The sequence below is a fragment of the Siphateles boraxobius genome, unplaced genomic scaffold, assembly GCF_051911475.1.
Source record: "Siphateles boraxobius isolate OS27281-9 unplaced genomic scaffold, OSU_SipBor_1 16, whole genome shotgun sequence".
Lineage (NCBI taxonomy): Eukaryota > Metazoa > Chordata > Actinopteri > Cypriniformes > Leuciscidae > Siphateles > Siphateles boraxobius.
The window spans coordinates 4,925,573-4,943,124 of record NW_027508766.1 but is presented as its reverse complement, the minus strand read 5'-3'; the positions used below and the strand labels follow the sequence as shown (position 1 = coordinate 4,943,124).

The following is a 17,552-nucleotide window of genomic DNA, read 5'->3' as shown; positions in this document are numbered from 1 at the left end:
TAGGTTTGGGGGGGGGGGAGACTCCACACATGGGCTACACCCACGCTTAGCCTACATGTATGCATGCTTCTCCCATTGCGCTTGAGGTCTGGCCGTCATCGGTCGGCAGAAGAAATAGTATTATTTCAATGGAATGGAAGACCAGGGGCCTCATTTATAAAACTGTGCGTAGGATCCTTACTAAAAGTGTTCGTGCACCAGAAAGCTAAATATGGCGTACGCAAAAACATAGTCAGACTTATAAAACCGTGCGTACGCCGGAACCTGGGCAGAATTCACTTTACAAATCCCAGGCTGCGTCCCAATTCGCCTACTTATACTACGACCTAAAAGTATGTACTCTTTTTGTGAAGAAAAAGAAAATACTTTTGAGTGTGTAGTAAAAGAGTAGGCAAGCTTTGGGACATACTACTTCGTCATCTTTAACGGACAGCTCTGTCGCGTGCGTCCAGCCACCGTAAACTGCCCTGTCAATCATCTTGTCACAGTTAAAATCCTCCATTCAATCTAATTTAATTTTTCCTACCGTTTCGGAGAGAAATGTTGTGGCACCTTGGTCTGCAGCCGTGGGTCATTAATGCGTTGACTCTCCTCATGTGTTTGCAATTTGAATGTAATGATGCATTTAAAAGTTAATGGCTAAACGTGTCTTTACAAAAGTTCACAATGCTGCTGCAGATGCAATATAATGTAGACAACATTGAATAAATAATTTTTCGTCATGTTAGATACTGATAATTACCCACTCAAACCCCTTTATCTAAACCTTTCTACATAACCACCGGACTCGCGCGTCCTCCATGTCTGTAGTTTTTTAACACTTTTCACTTGTGTTTGTAGTTCTAATCGAATCCTCGTCCAACGCGCGATGGGTTGTGGGCAATATCAGCCGTTAGAGTGCGCATCGATCTGCACTTCGGATTCTGACCGGAAAAAGTAGACATCCGGGTATCTTTGGAACACTCATTTCAACATACTACGATTTGGGACGTACTAATTCTAATTTCGAAAAATTATTTAGGATGGATAGTATGCGAATTGGGACGCAGCACCAGTTAGCGGAAGATCGTGCGCACATGCGTCTCCTCCCCGAAACAACCATATATGGAGCTCACAACGCCTAGTTTTACTATGCATATCCTCATCTGCATATCATTTCCATATGATTATTCATCCACGTGATAGCATGTTTAACGGTACAAGACATTAGGAAAATATGAAATGCGGCTGTGCTGTCACATTAGTTTGGCTACATTAATAAAAACTAGTAGCCTATCCTTGCCTTGTTTTTGAATAAATAAATCAAATAGTATAGAATACATTTCGGAGAAAGTTTTTCTTAATCGTTTCCACTGGCCAAAGAGTATTTTTAATTGATTTATGTTTTTAATGGAAACAGATAGACCTTGTTGTGCATTATTTGCACGAAACCATTTTCTCAGACTATCTGCTATTATCATGATAAGCAATTATCTCTTTAGTTAAAACATTAAAACACAGCATGCAAGAGGAAAGGTGTTCGAAAGTATTGCATCCACAACAAATATTTCTATTTATTGAATATAAAAAATGTTGTAACTTCTCAGTAATGATTTCATGTAATTTAAGTGTTTAACTACATTAATCAGAATGGCATATTTAATCTAAATCTTTACAACAGAAGTAAAACAAAGTTTAAATCATTGTTTTATTTATTTAAACTGTTATTGTGAACATGAACTGTATTTATGATTAGGACTTATAATGAAGATTTACGGTTTTAGATGCGTTAGCGTCTATGCTATGCGTCAGTTTCACTAAACAGCCAAACGCGCTCGCTGGCGCGGACATTTAAGAAGGGATGGATTGTTTGCTTCATGTGATAGGCTTGGTTTGTGAAATTATATTTGTATTATCTTTCTGTATATGTATAATTTTCTTTAGATTTTCTGTCTAAAAGTGACCAAAAAGACATTTAACTCCAGCTCACCATCGGTGTCGCCAAAAACACATACTCTCCTAAAAGAGTGCGTACGCACGGTCAAGAGCATCCTTACGGTGCGCATTTATTTATGACAAGTTTACTTTTTATAAATCCCGATATGTGCGTGGCAAAATGCGTACGTATATTTTTATACGTACGCAACGTTTATACATCAGGCCCCAGGGGCCTCATGTACAATGACTTGCGTTGAATTCATACTAAAACATTGCGTACGGACAAAGCTGTAAATGTGCGTACGCACAAAAAAAAACAGATGTCTGAATCTCTGCGTACGTTTGGCTGGTCAACAGCATCATATGGGAACCTTATACCTGGTAGACATGCGGATGATCCCGACCCATACCGCTGGCATTGCGCGGCTCAAAGACGACTGGCTTATTCCTGAGCGGTCTGTCAGTTCCCTTTGGAAAGAGCCAGTTGCCAGGAAACCAAGTGTTGTCAGCACATGCAAGGGAACGGGTATTGCGTGGCTCCTCGCTGTCTCTCTCTTTAGATTCGGACCCAACTCCGCACAGAGCTCCAAGAGGATAGCCCTTGGAAATCTGAACCGGCTGATAAGCCAGTCATCATCCTGGTCCAGAAAATCATTGGGGTCCCTAAAAACTCGTTCTCTTCGGATTCTGCCATTAGCAATGTCCTCTAATAAGGCCAAAGCTGCCATTGCCATAGACTAAGGGTTGTATCAATTTGCATGTGCTTTTATATGTTCTTACTTAATTGCATAATTGATAGAATATTCCCATAAGGCTCGTGTGACAATATATGTAAATTATTTTATAAATTGCAAATTAATAGCAATGCTTCCCACAGGTGGCAGTGCGATAGACTTGTAGAACAATTCGCTGTGTAATGTTTGCAACTTAACTTCATTACCTGTAAGAGTCGCCAACGGACAAAAACTATGAGAAATGTACGTACGCCAGACATGCAATTGGCGTGGAGGAACGCACATTCTCACGTTAATTTCACTGTTAGTACATCTGACCGTGAGCGTGAAAGCTGGCGTAAGCAAAGTTTTTGGGCGTACGCAAGATTGATACATGAGGCCCCTGATCTTTGAAGTGTTCCTCCGCCTCGAAACAATATAGCTCGTGTTAAAAGGTGAGATGTCCTTTTACTGTATGTATCCCCGATTATGTTGATGCCCCTTGAATAAGTGTTTGGAATATTAATCAATAAACGAATATCATGTGGTCCGACCTGCCATCCATAAGCTTATCACTTCTGAATGACACCATGTGTGAACAATTTATTATTGTACGAAACAGATAAATCCATGGACTATCCCTGATTGTAGACACTCATTAAATCACAAACAAACGCTATAAACTTAAACAGCGCCTTGCCTGAATGCTGTGATTTCCTGATAATTTGTAAACATTGACAAGACAGGAACCACCCTGAGTGACATATGCACTATTGTGTTAAATGTTTAAATGTAAAATGAGGAAAATAATTATTAGGCAGCCGCCAATTTTAAGCTATCACTTTTACCTCTAACATTAAATAGGTACTGACAAAGTTATTGGCAATGCATTTCAAACCTTTTGTACAGTCTACATTGTTGGTTGTTTAACTTTCATGTCTAAGATGGTCAGGCTGGTTTTGGCTGGTCTCCCAGCCTGGTCATAGTCGGTTTATTAGGCTGGTTTTAGAGGGGTTTTGAACACTTTTTTAGCTGGTCAGGCTGTTCTTAGCTGGCGGCTGGTTTTAGCTGGTCAGCCTGGCTGGTCTTAGCGGGGTTAGCTGGTCAGGCTGTTCTTAGCTGAGGCTGGTTTTAGCTGGTCAGCCTGGCTGGTCTTAGTGGGTTAGCTGGTCAGACTGGTTTTAGCTGGTCAGCCTGGCTGGTCTTAGCAGGGTTAGCTGGTCAGGCTGGTCTTAGCTGGTCAGCCTGGCTGGTCTTAGCGGGGTTAGCTGGTCAGGCTGGTCTTAGCTGGTAAGGCTGGCTGACTGTCTTCTCTATTTTTCCTGCCACTGGTTGTTGTGACAAATAAAGTAAACAATTCCAAATACACTTTAAATCAGTGGTTCTCAAACCTGTCCTGGAGGACCACCAACACTGCACATTTTCTTTGTCTCCCTAATCAAACACACCTGATTCAACTCATCAGCTCATTAACCCATAATGCCTGATGAGCACAGGCAGCCATTCAAACAAATTGCTTTTTTATTTGATATTGCAGCCCCTTAAAACAAACCATTGATATGCTAACAGTTATGTACAAAATTATTAATTGAAATGATTAAAATGCTAAAAACTATATACAGACGTAACTGTAAAGGCACAGCAAAATCAGTGTGAATTATATAAACTCTGAGCAGAGTGTTAAATGAACACTGAAGCAGTGTTAACCCTTGTGCATCCTTGTGGACATTTCTGGGTTTTTCAGTTTTTTAGGCCCTATTGTTTTCGTAAGGATTATTTATTAAGGCCCAAGCCTTGAAAAGGCGAAGGCCCTATTGTTTGCCTTAGGATTATTTATTAGGGCCCAAGCCTTGAAAAGGCCAAGGCCTTATTGTTTTCTTTAGGATTATTAGGGCCCAAGCCTTGAAAAGGCGAAGGCCCTATTGTTTTCCTTAGGATTCTTCTTCTTCTTCTTTTTATTATACCTTTTGGCCACTTTTGGGGCCCTTAACGTGCTCGAAAACTCTTGAAACTTTGCATACGGGTCATAACCCGCGGCCATCAGGGCCGGGCTGAAGCTGGTACCCAGGCGTGGCAGGGGGACTCGACAGCGCCCCCTGGAACGGGGTTTTAAGACTTGTCCATATATCAAACACGCTTGCATGTAATAATCTGAAACTCAGTACACATATAGATGTCATCGGGCCAAACAACTTTCGTGCCCTAAGTTTTACGCCAGTCCAACAGGAAGTCATCTATTAAGGGTTGTTTGGAAACGCATGCTCAGGAATTTAAAACACTTGTCCTAGGGAATTCACCCGATCGTCACCAAACTCGGTGTGCATGAAGTCAAGACATTGAGGATGAAAAATTTGCCTGGTGATTTTTGATATCTCGAACGGTTTGGCCGTGGCGAGGAAACAAATGTATGGCGGATAAGAGAAACAGGAAGTGTGTTATAACTTCTTTATACATTAATTGATCTTGATGAATCTTCAGCAGTGTGTTCGTTGTAAGAGGCCGATCACATGGATGTGACTATTGTGTTTCAAAGTTATAGCGCCACCAACTGGCAGCAGGAAGTGTGTCACTTTCAAAATGCTTTTAAATCACCCTCTTATTTTTACCCGATTTGCTTCAAACTGTATGTGTATAATGTAAACACACAGCAGATTTAGACCTGTGAAAGGATTATTGATCTTAAATACTGTTGCCATGGCAGCACATCAAACTTTAATATTCTTTTTGGATGCTTTTGAGACTCTTAGCATGCTTGAAATTGCATGAAACTCGTCTTACACATTACATTTATTAGCCAGTAGACATGTTCAAAGTTTCAGAAACGGGTGTGGTGAGGGCTCAGTAGCGCCACCTTTTGACAAAAGTGGGGTTGTTCGTTTTATCTAGAGTAACAAAACTCGGTATGTATATTGTACTCCTCAAGCCGCACAACTTTCTAATTTACAGTCATTAGCTCCGACCAACAGGAAGTCAGATATTTTGGTTTGAATGTGGATTTTTCAGGCATTTTCTCTCTCTCTCTCTGTATCTTTCTGTGTCTGTCTGTGTGAGTGTGTGTGTGCGTGTCTGTCTGTGGGCGTGGGGAGGGGGGCTAGTTTAACTGTTTCACTGCTGTGTGGAATTTCTGCATTAAAAAGGGAAAATAAATGTCTTAAGCCTTTATTAATAAAGTAAAGGCATAGAACCATTTTTTTTGGTTGTAGTCTATTGACAATAGTTTTATATAATTCGTTTATTAATTAAATTAACTTGGTCCATTGCATGTAATAATATGAAACTCTGTACACATAGAGCTCATCCGGCCGAACAACTTTCGTGCTCTAAGTTTTAAGCCAGTCTACAAGGAAGTCGGCTATTTTGGTCTAAATGTGGATTTTTTATATTTATAATTAATGATTTTTTGAGTTTTTAGCTTGTTTTTAGTTTGAGTTTTCAGACTCTAACGCCGGTTTCACACTGCAAGCGTTAGCAGAGCGTAGCAGCGCAGGAGCAGTGCCTACGGTGAGCAGAAGTTGGACACGCGCAGCGTTTGACACGTGCGGCTGAACCGCAGCGTGTGTATAGACAGAGTACTGAGTAAGTTGGCATTGCTTTATTTCGTTTTCAAATACATTCAAGAGAAAAGACTTGTCAAGAAGCTTATTTTATTAATTAATATATTATATAACGTTTGGTTCATCTTTGTTTTTGTAGTTTGGGCAACAGGTTTGTTTTTGGACATTTGTTTTCTTTTTAAATTGATGAAGGACATTTGATTGACTGTTTAAAACACAATAGATATAATTAATCCGATTTTTGGGTAAAGCTGCTGTGTATTTTGGCCATGATCAATGCATTGTCACTTTAATTCAGCGTAAGCGGCGCGGCAAAAATAGACTGGGGGCCGAAACTATCGCGGCACTGCTGCTCCTGTTAACGCGCTGCCTCTGCATGCGGTGTGAATGCTCTAATCCAGAGGTCTTCAATCCTGCTCCTGGAGGGCCGGTGTCCTGCAGAGTTTCGTTCCAACACTGATCAAACACACCTGAATCAGCTCATCAAGCTCTTCAGGATCGCTTGAATATACAAAGGCAGGTGTGCTGAAGCAGTTTGGAACTAAACTCTGTTAACATGGGCGCCGAAAAAAATACGCGCTGCTTACGCTCTGCTAATGTGGTGGTTACAAACATATATAAATAGTAGATGAATATGTGATGGGATGGAAGACGTGACAAGACAAGAGAATGTATTTCTTAAAGTTTCTTCTTTCTTAAAGAGTTTATTTCTTAAATGTATTTCTTAAAGTTTCTTCTTTCTTAAAGAGTTTATTTCTTGAATGTATTTCTTAAAGTTTCTTCTTTCTTAAAGAGTTTATTTCTTTGACGATTGATGTTCCCTGCTCAATAAATCGATTGTTTGATTGCTTTTCCCTTGGGGAGGTGTTCGCCTGCTGGGGGAGGGGACGCGGCGGCGCGCGCTGCTCAAACAATATACTCATAGATATGATGTCTATGAATACACCGGCGTCATGATTGATGCAGCAGCAGCTCCGTGTCCTGTGTGTGTAATAGAGATCGCTAGGACATGTGACCAACTGGGCGGCAACTACTTGCATCAGAACCCAAAGAATGATGGGTATGTTTGGCCCGTTTACATGGGCTGGCATAGCAGGCTAGTGTTCTGGCATGAAAAAAAAAAATAGCGTGAAAAACAGAATATAATCCTACAAAATGCAGCGGGCTAAAGAAAACATTGTCGGACCATACCAGAAATCTGTCGTCCGTTCAAAAGTATGCTAATGTTCTAAGCACCACACTCCTCGCTCTCTCTCATCTATCTGCATGCAGTCAGAATTCATGTCAAGATTGCAATGCTGAGTGTGTGTGTGTGTCTGTTACCCCTTTTCCACCAACAAGAACCAGGTGCTGTTTCAGAGCCAGAGCTAGTGCCGGTTCGGAGTTGGTTCGACTGATGAGCTTTCAAATAACTGTTTTGCCTTTCCACAGGCTAGAGAGCCATCGCAGAGCCAGATCTTACGTCATCTCATGTTGCCCAGCAACGCTAGCGCGGCAGCGCCAAACACATACACACCAGGCTTGTTCAAGATGGTTCGGCTTCTCTCAGACCGATCGGCGCAAGACATCGAAGCACTGCGAGAGCGATCCAAAAGCAGAAGGAGTCGTATGCTCTCCAAACACTCCCGCAGCTCAGATCAGTCCACGCCGCTCCGATGCATCTCGAACAAGCCTTCCATCAACAATGGCGGTCGTTGCGTTACTTTTTATGCTCATGGCTTTGCAAACCTACATCGGTGTCCAAACACGGCGAATCCAGCACGTTCGTGCAGCTCGCCGTAACTTGCATTAACGGAGATTACAATCGAGCTGCTATTAGCACGATTAGCTGCTATTTAAAAAATGGCGGTCACAAGTTTCTGTTCGTCTTGTTGGTCATGGTAACCCCGCCCCCAGCCGCTGACGTAAGCGGTTCTTACTTCTAGACCAGCAATGATTTGGTGCTACTTAAGAACCACTTTTACTGGTTCGGAGCTGGTGCTTTGGTGGATGAAAAACAAAGAACCGATTTGAAACTAGGCTCTGGCTCCGAACCAGCACCAGCTCTGTGTCAGGAGCCAATCAGATCCCTCACATGTCACCACGCAAAGATCACTGTCCCCAGATTACTGATCACCTGCACCTGTTTCCACTCAGCACTCACTTCCCAGCCAGCACAAAAGCACCCGATTCACTCCCAGTCATTGTCAAGCCTCCAACAGGAACGACCCTTACCAGTCACCACTTGTCTCACTCTGAGCCATCCTTCAGCAACGGACGTAAAGTATACTTACCTGAAAGAAACTAACCTTGTTGTCCTTGTTCTGATGTTCCCAGGATCTGCTCCATGACTCATGTTCTCCGTTTCCTGGAATCCGCCACGAGTCCCGTTTCCCACTGGATGAGCTGCGAGAGAAGGGGAAAGTATCACTGAACTGGTGAGCTCATTGTCAAGTGCACTTCAAAGGATCTACTCACCTGGTATCCTTCCTGAATCACGCCTATCCACGAACGATCTGAAAAGAGAGAAAAACTCAAGTTATTGATCTGTGTTACCCGCCACGTTATTCCTTAAGAAGAGGATTCACTCACCTGGATGCATTCCTGCCACATATATCCTCTTCGAGATCACCGTTTGAACTCCCGAAACCCTGCATACTTACCTTTGTGTTAAATAAAGATACATTTATGTTTATCACTTACCTCTGTCTCCGAGCCTGAATCCTGACAGAAGGCTTGACCTAACAACAGAAAGAGGTGAGAGATGAATTCCGGACAGCCCGCTGTTGCTACCAGCTCCACACCTACCACCGATCCTCCGACAGAACCCATGTTTACTCCAGTGAGAACTTCCGCGAGCGCCGCTTCTTCGATTACCTGCTTTGCAACTCCCCCGTCGCGCCCAGCGCCCTTCTCTGGCCGGGCGGAGGACTGCAATGGATTTTTACTCCAGTGTTCGCTAGCTCTGGAACAGCAAGTTCAGCTCTATCCAAATGAGAGATCGAAAGTGGCATTTATCATTCAGCAACTCTCTGGAGCAGCTCTGAGGTGGGCAGAGGCGTTATGGATGCAGGAATCCACAGTGGTTGCGTCAGTTCAAGAGTTTGTCAAACATTTTAAGGAAGTTTTCGGACGACCCGCGGATGATTCCTCATTTGGAGAACAGCTCCTACAATTACGTCAAGGAAAGAAGTCATTGACTGAGTATTCTGTGGAATTTCGCACACTTGCATCAAATAGTGGATGGAATGAGAGAGCTCTGATTTCTGTTTTCCGTCGAGGTTTAAACCCAGCTTTGCGCCTCCAACTGGCGATCTATGATGACAGCTTAGGAATTGAGAAATTCATTCAGCAAGAATCCATGAAGAAATATATCCACGAAGCTTTAGATCAGGGTTACATCCGACCTTCCACATCTCCTGCCGCCGCAAGTTTCTTCTTCGTGGCCAAGAAAGACGGTGGTTTAAGACCATGCATTGATTACAGAGCCTTGAATCAAGTCACTGTGAAGTTTAGTTACCCTTTGCCTCTCATACCTGCTGCTCTCGAACAACTCAGAGAGGCAAAGATGTTCACCAAGCTTGACTTACGGAGTGCGTACAATCTAATCCGTATCAAAGGAGGAGATGAGTGGAAGACTGCTTTCATAACCCCTGCTGGCCACTACGAATATCTTGTCATGCCATATGGTTTGGTCAACGCTCCTTCCGTTTTCCAAAGTTTCATGGATGAGATCCTCAGAGACTTTCTAGGGAAGTTTGTTCTGGTCTATATCGATGACATCTTGATCTATTCCAAGAATCCAATCGAACACCAGAGACATGTGTCTCTAGTCCTACAACGTCTCAGAGAATTCACTCTGTTCCTGAAAGCTGAGAAGTGTACCTTTCATCAAAGCACCATCGACTTCCTGGGATACATACTCAGCGATCGAGGAGTGGAGATGGACCAACAAAAGACCGAGACCGTCCTGTCCTGGCCAACTCCCAAGTCCGTGAAGGAGCTTCAGAGATTACTCGGGTTCGCCAACTTCTATAGGAGATTTATCAACCAGTACAGTCTTCTCACTTCTCCATTGACCTCCTTGCTAAAAGGAAAACCTAAGATCCTGCAGTGGAACCCCGAGGCTGAGAAAGATTTTCATGCTCTGAAATCTGCCTTCACCAGTGCCCTTTGCTTCACCGTCCAGACCCTGAAAAACCATTCATGGTGGAAGTCGATGCCTCCACCACCGGGGTTGGAGGAATCCTGTCCCAATGTTTCGAGTTCTCCTCAAAGCCACTCCCTTGTGCATTCTTCTCCAAAAAGTTTTCTCCAGCAGAGGCAAACTACAATATTGGAAATCGAGAACTTCTCGCAGTAAAACTTGCCTTGGAAGAATGGCGACATTGGCTAGAGGGAGTCAAACACCCATTTCTAGTCCTAACCGATCATAAGAATCTCCAATACCTGAGAGATGCCAAGCGGTTAAATCCACGTCAGGCCCGATGGGCGTTATTCTTTACACGCTTTCATTTCAAGATTGCCTATCGTCCAGCATCCAAGAATACCCGTGCAGACGCTCTTTCCCGTATCCATGCCCCTGAGAGCCCTGTTGATCAACCTGAGACCATTCTACCCGAGAGGTTATTCGTAAATCCTATCCAGTGGGAAATAAACAAACAGCTTCAAGAATTGGCTCATCAGCAACCCAGAGTTCCCGGATGTCCTCCCGGGAAGATTCATGTCCCTGAAGAATTTCGCAACGCCTTGATTTCCTCAGCTCATTCTTCAGTGGCCACTGGACACCCAGGTATAACCAAGACCTTAGCCACACTTCAGGAGAAGTATTGGTGGGCTCACATGTGCCAAGATATCACTCAGTTCATTCAAGGTTGCATCCCATGTGCCATCCCCAAGGTCCCAAGAAATCTACCAGTGGGGAAACTGGTCCCCTTGCCTATTCCAAATAGACCTTGGTCCCACATCGGAGTGGACTTTGTTACTGACCTTCCGATTTCTGACGGAAATACTTGCATCCTAGTAGCCATCGATCGGTTCGCGAAGGCATGCAAGTTCATTCCATTAAAGGGACTTCCAACCGCCTTTGATACTGCTGAGCTTCTCATGGAACATGTCTTTCGAAATTTCGGTCTGCCAGAGGACATTGTCTCCGATCGAGGGCCACAGTTTATTTCCCGAGTCTGGCGATCATTTTTCACTCTCATGAATGTGACAGTGAGTCTGTCTTCCGGGTATCATCCACAAACCAATGGACAAACCGAGAGAAAGATCCAGGATCTAGGTCGGTTCTTGCGCACATTCTGCCACTCCAACCAGAACATCTGGAGTAGGTACCTCATCTGGGCAGAATATGCACAGAATTCCCTCCGACAAGCATCCACTCAATTGACTCCATTCCAATGTATCCTTGGTTACCAACCTCCGTTATTCCCATGGTCCGGTGAACCTTCAGAAGTGCCCGTGGTTAACAAATGGTTTGAGGAGAGCGAACAGGTCTGGAACCAAACTCATCAGCACATCCGACAAGCTGTGAATAGACAACAGCAGTTCGCTGACACCCGCCGAAGATCCACGCCAGAATACCAACCTGAGCAACTAGTCTAGCTTTCCACTCGAGATATCAAACTGCGCCAGTCATGTAAGAAATTAAATCCCAAGTACATCGGACCCTTTCCAATTGTCAAGCAAGTCAACCCAGTCACTTACCAGCTCCGGTTGCCCCCAGAATACCGTATCCATCCCACGTTTCACGTCTCACTTCTGAAACCCCATCATCCACAGATTCCCCAGTCAGTCAACGAGGTCGAACCCGAAGAAAACCCCCCGATACCACCCGTTGAACCCGAGCCCATCTACCTCATCAAGGAGATCTTGGACTCTCGACGTCGGGGAGGTCAGTTAGAATACCTCATTGATTGGGAGGGATATGGGCCAGAAGAGAGAAGTTGGGTACCTCGTAATGATGTTCTTGATCCCAGTCTGCTCCTAGAATTCCATGCTCAGCATCCCGAGAAACCTGCACCACGACCCAGAGGCAGACCCCCACGACGTCGAGGTCCAAGGTCCGCTGGCGCGGACTCTGGAGGGGGGGGTACTGTCAGGAGCCAATCAGATCCCTCACATGTCACCACGCAAAGATCACTGTCCCCAGATTACTGATCACCTGCACCTGTTTCCACTCAGCACTCACTTCCCAGCCAGCACAAAAGCACCCGATTCACTCCCAGTCATTGTCAAGCCTCCAACAGGAACGACCCTTACCAGTCACCACTTGTCTCACTCTGAGCCATCCTTCAGCAACGGACGTAAAGTATACTTACCTGAAAGAAACTAACCTTGTTGTCCTTGTTCTGATGTTCCCAGGATCCGCTCCATGACTCATGTTCTCTGTTTCCTGGAATCCGCCACGAGTCCCGTTTCCCACTGGATGAGCTGCGAGAGAAGGGGAAAGTATCACTGAACTGGTGAGCTCATTGTCAAGTGCACTTCAAAGGATCTACTCACCTGGTATCCTTCCTGAATCACGCCTATCCACGAACGATCTGAAAAGAGAGAAAAACTCAAGTTATTGATCTGTGTTACCCGCCACGTTATTCCTTAAGAAGAGGATTCACTCACCTGGATGCATTCCTGCCACATATATCCTCTTCGAGATCACCGTTTGAACTCCCGAAACCCTGCATACTTACCTTTGTGTTAAATAAAGATACATTTATGTTTATCACTTACCTCTGTCTCCGAGCCTGAATCCTGACACTCTGCCTTGGTGGAAAAGGGGTATGTGTGCGCCCGCGAGAGAGAGAGGCGTGGGCGCGATCGAACTGTGTGTAACCTACAACTGTCACCCAACCAAACACACACAACACCAAGCCCATTTCAAAACAGTCTGTGAGTTACATCTTTTGGACATTAATCATATCGCATTGGTTTTCATTTCTTGTTCCCAGAGCAGTTACATATTCTACATTGATTAAAAAAGGAAATCAAATGTGTTTTTAATGGTAGTATTATTTTATACGAAAACCAATTACTTACCATTCAGTTGAGAATAAAGTTAGGGTTAATTAAAATTAAGGAAAACAAATATATTGATCCGTTCTTAAAGGATAATTCAGGTATTTAGCACTTTGAGTCTATTTTCTAGTTTTTTTTGGGGGGGTTAGAGTGGTTGGTAGAATTTTGACGATAGGTCCTGTCTCGACTTTTTGAATCTTTTAGAATCGCCTCTGACTGCTTCAGAGTGGCTGTCTACGAGCATACACAAACATGTCCTTAACATTCGTTTTCAAAACTGTGCAAGAAGGACTATTGCAGTTTATAACACAGCAGGTAGACGGCATTTTGAACTCTGCGCTCTTCCCATAGACAGTAAAAGAAAGGTTCTTCCCTCCATGCAATCAAGTCTGGCGCCTTCTGTTTGTGCCGCGGATTCCCAAAATGCTTTGCGTTCACCACTGGTAATACGTCACGATGACGTCACATTAGCAATCTCTATATATATTTCTCCCCTCTTCAGGTATGGAACACATTGATGCAATGAGAGTATGTTTTAGACATGTCAGAGTTTTGAAAAATGTAAACTACATTGTTTAAAGTGTTTAATAAGTTAGTTATTGCTGAAATGTAAAAGTTCGCTTCATGTTCACGTCTGTGTGTCGCGTGTGCTAGTTGTGCATTTCATGCTAGTGATGGAGACCATGCGGTCTCAGAGAGATGCCGTGAGATTAGAGTAAATCCACAAATATGATGTATTTTGGTTGGAATTATGCAATGATTGCAGGTTGTGACTTTGCATGTGACTGTGAACATGAAGTGTGAGTATATTATATGTATACTATATGTTGTAATTGGATATTATTTTATAGTATATGTTTAATTTGTGGACACAGTAGTCAATGAAAGACTGTATTTATGTACTTTTTGTTTTCTATATTGTGACTTCTCTTGAAGGGATGCTCTGTCAGTTATTGACGTGGAATTGAGTTTGAACCGTTTTGAATGGCTGTAAAAAATATAAAAACAATACACAGACTCTCATGATTGATGCAGCAGCAGCTCTGTGTCCTGTGTGTAATATATATTTCTCCCCTCATCAGGTGGTGAGGGTGCTACATTTTGGAGGCACCGCTGGGATGAAATGTAGTGAAGGTCGGCGTCCATAGATGATGGTCTACCTCCAGTGTCATTCATCCTGACTTGCGGCTGAGGAGAACAGAGTGAGAACGGCTGGTGTCCACGTTGAGTCCGGAAGAATAGTGCGTGCTATCTGAGGTTGATCGTTGATACCCGGAACATTGCCATTTTCCAACCAGCTAAGAGTGCTTTCCTGCACCACACTGCACACACTCACAGCCCAAGTGAACCAACTTCATCCATTGCCTTAATGCTCGCGTGCGTATCGCCACCAAGTGTTGTTCAATCATATTTAACAAAGTGGGACTCTCAAACCTAAAAGAAAAAGAAGAAAAAAAATGATTTGACGTATATGTAACCCAGTAGGTTATTAGTATGTTGTTAATAAGTTACCTCAATTTATTAGCTTGTATTTAGGTTTAATTAAGACATAAAATGTGAATAAACCATTCATCTTTGTTTGTGATTACACGTGTATTTGTGCCTTTAAGAGCCAGCGTGCATGAGATACAAGTTTGATGTAGGTGTACATGTGGAAAACGTGGCTTTAACCATCAAGTTAGGTGTTTGAAGATTTTATTGGTGTATGTGAATTAAGTCCCGCCCTCACTGGTGTTTTGTGTAATGTGAGTGGTTGTTCGGGAGATGAGAGTTTTTTTTGGTTGACAAGCGCGAGAGGAGAGTGAGTAGAGAGACGGACATAGAGAGACGCGTTTGCGGGGACAGAGTGATTTGATTGACGATTTAAAAGTTTAAACAACCTTTAACTGTAATGTAGATCCAAGATGAATCGCTTGTGTGTGCGTCTTTGAGTTTGTAGCCAGTGTTTTATAGTTTTGTTTCGTGTGGCTAACCTGCCGTGTGGGAGTAATCCGAGTGTTTTCGGTTAGTTATCACTGCGCATATCAGCGCATCTGAACTGATAGTTTACAGCGACAGTTATACAATCTACTAAAGACTGTTTAACCAGGTTGTTGTCCTTCAAAACGAGGGAGAACTTGAGGACCAGATAGCGCCCCAAATACCCGCGTTATTTGGGGTTCCTCTGGCGGCGTGGGAGGTGCATTTCATCGGTTGACGAGGGAGAGAGAACGAGGAGCTGTGGGAGGCCTGCTGCAGGATTCCGGAGTTGCAGTATCATTGCACGTGGAGTTGAGGTATCTTTGTTTGATAGATTTTTTGCTCAGGAGAGTGAAGGGGCCATTTTTTCAGTTTCTTGGCCACCACGAACACGAGCCACGATTCAGGCCTGCAACGGGGTGGGTTGTGTGAATGACTGGTGTGTGTGTGTGTGTGGGCCCACCGCATTAAATATTATTCAGTGCACTGAAAATAATATGTGTATATTCAGAGTATCGTTTGTATAATCTGAGTGGGTTATTGTGTACATTTCTCCCATTTGAGGTCATTGGTGCAATCTATACTGAGTGTATTTGACCTGGAGAATAATTTCAGTAGGTCTGGCCACTGATATATAATGCCTTTCAGTGTTTAAATTGTGTCAATATTTCACATTCTGAAATGAATGTGCTGAGCTAGTTATCATTCAATTACTCTATTCCAATTAAATCGTTTACTAGTTCTGTACTTTTACTCGTGTGTTATTCCTTTAAAAGTGTTGCTTGACGTCATTAGTCAAGTAGAGTTTATCATTTTAATTCTAAAATATAAACTTAATTCATGTAGTGACAATAGAGGGGCCTAACTTCAACATCTATAGGCATATAGTTAGTGAATTTGGGGCGCGGTTCTCTATCTAGTTACAATAAAGACAGGTAGGGGGCGCTACATAAAGTGGGGGCTCGTCCGGGATCTCCCTCTGTGTGTCACACAATAGTTTGCTGCAAGAAAGAAGAAAAAGAAAGAAATTAAGTTCAACACACCCCTATAATTACGCCGTAATTAACTGGAACGTGCATAAAGTGTTAACCCTTTCGCACGTACGATCACACCGGTATGATCAGTCTTGGCTGGTCCCTGGAGCGTACGATCACACCGGTGTGATTAGAACGGTCAGTGCATCACGTGATCAACTGCTAAATTCAAACGTGCTTTCGCGCGTTTGCTGGCGCTGAGCCAGAGAAGGACCCACTCAGTGCTGTCATATATCACAACTATTGAGTGTTTTCAACCACATGTTTATTTTAGGTTTCAGACACTTAAATACACATAATTACTAGCAAAACAATGATTTTGAGTTTGTAAAAAACACACTGATGTCTATGGAAGCGGCAATAATTCTTCTTCCTTTCCATTATAATAAGACAACATTTTTATTCATATCAGATACACATTGTGTAAGTAGCTTTACATTTTATGCTATTCTTCTCCCAGTTCACCGGCCACTTACTTTCATGTATTTCGTGAGAAGTGGAGGAATTGACGTGTTGTAAATCCAACAGATCCGATTCTCTGAACTGTGAAACAAACTAACATGGCACCGCCCATCGCGCATACAGCTCAACTAACGCGATCGTTATAAAGGTGTTTAAACAACAAAACACATCCACTTGCACATATTTGACAATCGGAATATCAGTGTTTCATGCTATAGCTAATAGATTTGTGTATATTTTTAATAAAAAAGGAAAAATTACATAAAAGCAGATCCTCATTCATTCAGCGCTGTGTTGTAGTTGTGCTGTGCCACGTGACAAGCAATGACGCGTCACCATGGAAACATTAAAGTGACAAGTTCTAAATAACGGTCGCCTTGAAAAACTCACGCTGGGGGGTCATTTAGAATATTTTAAACTTACGTGTGAAAGGGTTAACATGGCTCTAACACAAGACTCCAGACTCCAAGCAGAGTTGGCCAACTGGTGCAAAGATGCTAGCATTGAAGAGACTCATGGTTTAATGCTGTTAAACGTACCTGTTCATACCGAAGTGGCCGAAATTGAAGAGGTGATGGAAGCAGTAAAAGCTCTAGGAAGAGTTTGTGTAAGGGACACGAGAGAAGGACCCACTTCACATTACCTGCTGGTGTTGTGTGAGTGCAGACAAGCCATTGACCCAAAGTGCATACCTCCTGAAGTGTCAATGGGAGAAAAGGCAGAGCCCTGGACAGTCATAGTAATCCAGACCACGGACTCTGCATCTGACAATGTTTCTGCAGGGTTTACAGAAAAGTTTGCAAAGTTCCTGATGGAAGAAGGAAAGTCTCTTAGCGATGTACATGCTTTGATTTCTCCACACAGTGCCACTGACATTTCCCCCGAGTCAATCATACGCGCCAAGGGTGAGGTCCTGG

General features: G+C 43.3%; 1 protein-coding gene across 1 annotated transcript in view; it reads left to right on the top strand.

Moving 5' to 3' along the window:
* The first annotated feature begins 3,043 nt into the window (after positions 1 to 3,043).
* LOC143739105 (E3 ubiquitin-protein ligase RNF144A-like) overlaps positions 3,044 to 17,552 on the top strand; it is an 80,732-nt gene continuing 66,223 nt past the window's right edge. Inside the window, exon 1 of the mRNA XM_077231270.1 lies at positions 3,044 to 3,085. The gene's annotated coding sequence lies outside the window, so the exon portion shown is untranslated. The remainder of the gene's footprint in view (positions 3,086 to 17,552) is intronic.